The 6,569-nt window shown below is 35.9% G+C and overlaps 1 pseudogene; it reads left to right on the plus strand.

Annotated features, from left to right (window-relative positions):
- The first annotated feature begins 3,985 nt into the window (after positions 1–3,985).
- LOC126001701 (ras-related protein Rab-32-like) lies at positions 3,986–5,400 on the plus strand (annotated as a pseudogene).
- Positions 5,401–6,569: the final 1,169 nt, after the last annotated feature.

Here is a 6,569-nt window from a genome sequence, read left to right on the forward strand (position 1 = left end):
ACCCTAAGTCCATTAAGAAACAAATGAAACTGTCTAAATAAAGGAATTCACTAATTGAGGTTAGGATTTCCAGAACAGAGAGGCAGAGGAGCTAATTAAAGTGCTACCCAACCCTTTGCATTGAGCAAAGGAGCTGTAATGGAGAGGACATGAATTCCTTCTGCTTTGCACAACAATAGCACCATCTGACGTCTTCACAGCTGTCCAAAACACCAAACAGATGCAAAGTCCAGTTTCAAAATGACAAAATATAAACATTTTATTCAGAAATTTTGAGAGTACTGAGTAGGCTTAAGAGAGATCTAAAATAGTTGATAGAGAAAAAGTGGGATGCTAGGCTTAGAATTGGGTCTAATTGTTTCTCCATAATATTTGATTTAATATTCATAAAATAAAAGAATGTATTATTTTTAAAAACCTTCAGATACAAGTCTTAATGCATCTAATTTTTTTACTCATAATCTTGGATTTAATATTCCTAAACAAAAGATATATTATTTTTAATAATCTTCAGATGCAAGAAAAGCTTTATGATACACTCATCAGAAAAATTGGCCTCAAACAAAAAAAATAAGAAAAGAAAAATTGACTTCAACATATTTGCTGGCCCATGATTTTATCCTGATTGCATAAAAATAGTAAAAATAAAAATAGTACAGATTGATCTTGTTAATCATTTTATTTTATTTTTTAACTTTTCAGCCCAATTTAATAAAGTTTTAGAAAAATATATTACTTTAGTTTCAAAAGCTAAATGTTCCCCCAAAATAATTTTTCTGTTATTACAATTAGAGTAAGGCATAAAAGCAAAAATAATATAGTGACTAAAATCCCATCCAAAATATAAGCTATTAAATGACACACAAAAAAAACCTTATTAGAAAATGTCACCTGCCAGTGCCTACCATTTGGACCTAGTCTTCTATCACTGTCCAGGCCAAACTAAGACAAAGAGCAGAAATTGCTTAAGCAAAAACAAGAACAATAAAAACAAAGATTTTCTAAATTACTGTTGCCCGTGTCATTAAATTTCATATTGTGCATGGAATATAAATACATCACTTTGTTCTGCATGACAAGCAGAAGTGAGCATTCATACATTACTCAGCCACTTAATTAAGTGCCTGGGATATTTGCAGTTAGCAGAAACTAATAAGGGAATCACATTTAAATTCAAATCACTCCTCAGGGTAGCTGTCTGCAACATAAGCAAAGCTTACTGGGTAGATGTTCCACTAAATGCTCAGCTAAAAGCTGAGATTCACTGTATTTGTGAATAAAGAATAATTCTAATTGTGATTAAAGGTGAGAGTAAAATAAACAATTCTGTTAGGGATTATTTGAGTGATGTTTAAGTTCTCCAGTTTTAAATACTCATTTTTTTCCCTCTAATGCTTTGTCTAATACAACAAGGGTATGATTTAAGGCTTTTGCCAATGTAGAGAGGAGGTTCCATAAAAAACAAATGAGTAGCCTGACCCTTTTCATGGCAGCCTTTCAACAGACCTGACAGTAATGGTCCCTGCACCACAGACAGTAATCAACAAAATTATAAAGTCTCCATTCAGAGAAAAAATAAAAAGCCAGCTGGGAACAATGTAATAGTGGGTCACAGGGGGTCAAGAAAGGGGAGTAGATGGGAGGAGCAAGGAACAATTCACATTTATAAGAAGCCAAGACCAGTATTCTAAACTCTCGGTGATAGTTCTTCTCTTAGTCACTGCCCAAAAGTGGATTTGTTTTCAGTCATTTATCTTTGTAAATTTTAACTTTTCTGGACTAAAACAGTCCCATATGGTTTCTAATCTGCCCTTGATTTCAAACAGCCTCCACACCAAGCTTCTTTAAATTTTCAAAGCCATCTGGACACCAGCGGTACAAATGACCTCTCCTAATTACTCCTTAAAGTATGGTTTTTCAGCTTCAGGAAGCTTGAAACTCTGGCCCCTCAGCGATTACTAGAGGTGGAAAAGTTTACAAAAGATCCCATTGCTTGAAGGACATCAGATCTAAATCAAGGCACTTTATGAAAAAGTGAGAAGAATCACTTAAATTAATATTTAAGTACCCATGTATTTCTACTTAGAAAAATATATATTTCCAACTCAAATAATCGTTATACTATAGCCTACATTTTCAAACTCCATACAGTATTCCAATGTTGAAATAAATCATGGTAAACTTGAATATTTTAAGTTGCATTTCAAGTGAACATAATCTTTTTGGTAAGATTAAAATTTGGCATCTTCTGCAAGTCATAAAATCTTTGAAGCATAAATTCTGATCATCACAATAGGTACTGTCACACAGCATCATTTCAGATACTGTCAAATTACCATCTGGCATTAGTTATATAGCACTCGATGAAAAAAGTGCAGGTCTAACACTCTATTTTTTTTACATCATATATATATATACATATATATATATATTCACATTTTTTTCACCAAAGTAACGGCATTTTTACTTTATGTGCATTTCAGGTGACAATCATTAAAAAATACAGATATCTACTATGTCCATATCAATCCTTCATACCTTTCTCATCTGATGGCCACTAACTAGAACTCAAACTTTGAAAGTTTAAGGAGCAGTTTTCATATCACTATCAAGATCCATCACAATAAAAGCTCATTTGTAGAAAATAATGCAGATTTTTTAAAAAGGATGTTCACCAAAAGTCATTAGTTAGGTAATATCTGAGATGGGGAAGGACACAATTCTTTGTGATACATCTTCATTTGTGTAGAAATAAGTGATAAGATTAAGAAATCAAGTCTACATATAGATCTTCAATTTCTTCCCACAACATTTCTGTCAAATTTAATGTGAGCATACCTTTAAATACTTATGTGATCCAAGATCCATCTGACCATTTTGTAGAACTATTATTTTTTTGTGTGTGTGGTTTTTGGGTCACACCCGGCAGTGCTCAAGGGTTATTCCTGGCTCCAGGCTCAGAAATTGCTCCTGGCAGGCACGGGGGACCATATGGGACCCGGGATTTGAACTGATGACCTTCTGCATGAAAGGCAAACACCTTACCTCCACGCTATCTCTCCGGCCCCTGTAGAACTATTTTTTAAGTATCTGTAACCACATACTTTCTTCAAGCTTTCAAAAATTGTGCCTCCAGAGACATGTCCTGTTAGATCTACCGCATTCTTCCCAGAATTGCTGAAGATCAATCTCACTTCCTATTTGACTCATAAGTAAAATTATTTTAGACATTTGAATATTTATGACAGGTTTTTTTTTAAGAATTACAGAGTTAGACTTGACAGACTGTCTACAATTATCAATAATGCCATAAATTAGAAAATATTCATGTATAATGTATTTACGGCTATTGTCATAGAAACTACTTAGGAAACTCCATTATGTAAAATGAGGGATTATTGGGTAACTAGATGAGTAAGGAAAGATCAGGGAGAAAATTATGAAAGGTTTTATAGTGCCGAACCTGGACTTGGTATTTATCTCTTACAAACCACATTTCACTGACATTACTCAGTCACCTAGGACCATCTATTTGCAACTCTAAAATGGTGGCTCATGAAAACATTCCATAAATACTGCAGTAGAGGGACTCATTTTATTCATATTTTACTGTTTATGTGTATGCATGTTTTTCGCCATATCACTTTGATGTATATTTTAGGTGAATGAACAGGACACATTTCACCCATCTCAATAATATTAGCTTCAGCCATGTGGTTTGTTTCACTAGAAGGAGAATTAGCAGAAGTGACAAAAGCAGAATTTATACTTGAAGTTAATTAAGTATTTAAATGTCTCAAGGTAAGTGAGTAGCACATGATGACTCCAAAAGCTAAGGAGATTTGAATCTGATGAACCCAAACTATAATCTAATATTTTTGGTTTTGTTTAGTTTTGTTTTGAGGCAATAGGGGGCAAAGTCAGAACCTCACACATTAAAAATAACGTTTTGGGCTCGCAGGAGACGCAGCAGCCACGGTGGCCTATGACCACGCACCAGGCCACGGCCACGGGCTCACCCCGCGAGCACCTGCTGAAGGTGCTGGTGGTGGGTGAGCTGGGCGCAGGCAAGACGAGTGTGATCCGGCGCTACGTGCACCAGCTCTTCCTGCAGCACTACCGCGCCACCATCAGCGTGGACTTCGCACTCAAGATGCTCACCTGGGACCCACGCACTCTCGTGCGCCTGCAGCTCTGGGACATAGCCAGGCAGGAGCGGTTTGGCAACATGACCCGAGTATACTACAAAGAAGCTGAAGGTGCCTTTATAGTCTTTGATATATCAAGAAGTTCCACATTTGAGGCTATTTTGAAGTGGAAAAGTGACCTGGATAGTTAAGTCCATCTTCCAAACGGCAACCCTATTCCAGCCGTCCTTCTAGCCAACAAATGTGACCAGAAAAAAGACAATGGCCAGATCCCTCCCCAGATGGACATGCTCTGCAAAGAACATGGCTTCTCTGGGTGGTTTGAAACCTCTGCAACGGGTAACATAAACATCAATGAAGCTGCACGGTTCCTAGTGGAAAACATTCTCACAAGCCAACATTGCTTCCCCAAGGAAGACAAGGATGAAGACAAGATTAAACTGAGTGAGGAGAAGATCACTGCAAAGAGCAAAACCCAGCGTTGTTGACAGGACTCTGCTTGTCTGCTGTGGAGCATAGCCTGACACCATTCAGAGAGAATCCCAAAGAAGAAAGTAGAAAACAGGGACATATGTCCTACCCCATGCCTTGTCTAGGGCTGTATTTTGACTTGACAGTAACATTGCCCCTGAGAGCCCACACTAAAGTAGGACTTTGATGATGCATCTGGCATCTTAACATGTCACTCTTGTCATTGTGTTCAGAATACTGTTTACATACTGTTTACATCCCCTTTAATATCATTTTTAGGTGATATCTCCTCTGGATTTAGTAAAACTTTCCATGCTATAATTTTTATGGTAAGCACTGGGGTGGTAATAAAAGTTGACCTGAGATCTTACAGTACATTTATGAATCTATTTTTATGTACATATTCTATACAAACTTGACTTTTTAGACTATGAGCCATGAAAGGGTTTAAAGTTCTTGTTTAACAATATTTTCCTTTTGAGAACTTTGAAAAAAAATTTTTTTTGTTTAAGGGGCAATACCCAGCCATGTTCAGAGCTTACTCCTGGCTCTATGCTCACAAATTACTTCTAGTGGTGCTATGGAGACTGAATGGGATGTTATGGATTGAACCCAAAAGGGTCATTTACAAAGCAAGTGCCTTATCTTCTGTACTGTCACTATTCCTAGCTAGTGTGGCATATGATTATTACATCTCATTTTAATAACATTTAAAAAAGCACTTTTATAAGTCTGATATCAGGCTCTGGTTCTTACCAGTTGAATCAATATAAATGAATATTCTCTCACCCAAATATTTTTCCTCTTCTTCTCATAAGTTGTATCTGGGTATCTGATAATGATATTAATATTACCATTAAAATTCTCTCTTATGTATAACTAGAGTTTTCAACTCTACATTGTAATAGTCCAAGAAAGTGTTTATTTCAATATATAGATATATCTATCATCCTATACTTTTTGTGTGATAGAAACTAGGTCATACATGATTTATACAATGTTTTGAATTTAATGCATGACACATACTAAAGGTCAGATTCATAATTGTATTAGTCATAATCTAATTAGGAAAATGAATAAGAATTTTCAACAAAACTTTTGGATTAATGCTATTCTGGGTAATGTGGGATATATTTTCTGCCTTAGAAAACTTTGTATCTATCACTTGTGCCTTTTATTTTTAAGGAACTTAATGATATTGTGCGAAAGAATGACTTATTTCTTTTAGAAAAAATTTAAAAACTTTTTGGGACACAAAATTAGTGCACAATGACTCATTAAAAAATGTCGGAGTAGATGTTTTTTTCTTGTAAAGTTCTGTCAGTGCCTTGTATATTTTGGAGATTAGCCCCTTATCTGATGGGTATTGGGTGAATAGTTTCTCCCACTCAGTGGGTGGCTCTTGTATCCTGGGCACTATTTCCTTTGAGGTGCAGAAGCTTCTCATCTTAATATATTCCCATCTGTTAATCTCTGCTTTCACTTGCTTGGAGAGTGCAGTTTCCTCCTTGAAGATGCATGTAGTCTCATGTCCTGGAGTATTTTGCCTATGTGTTGTTCTATATATCTTATGGTTTTGGGTCTGACATAGAGGTCTTTAATCCATTTGGATTTTACCTTCGTATATGATGTTAGCTGGGGATATTTTGCAAGTGGCTAGCCAGTTGTGCCAACACCACTTGTTGAAGAGGCTTTCCCTGCTCCATTTAGGATTTCCTGCTCCTTTATCAAAAATTAGGTGATTGTATGTCTAGGGAACATTTTCTGAGTATTCAAGCCTATTCCACTGATCTGAGGGCCTGTCCTTATTCCAATACCATGCTGTTTTGAAAACTATTGCTTTGTAGTAAAGTTTAAAGTTGGGGAAAGTAATTCCTCCCATATTCTTTTTCCCAATGATTGCTTTAGCTATTCTAGGATGTTTTTTGTTCCAAACAAATTTCAAAAGTG

Source organism: Suncus etruscus, chromosome 2 (assembly GCF_024139225.1).
Source record: "Suncus etruscus isolate mSunEtr1 chromosome 2, mSunEtr1.pri.cur, whole genome shotgun sequence".
Taxonomy (NCBI): Eukaryota; Metazoa; Chordata; class Mammalia; order Eulipotyphla; family Soricidae; genus Suncus; species Suncus etruscus.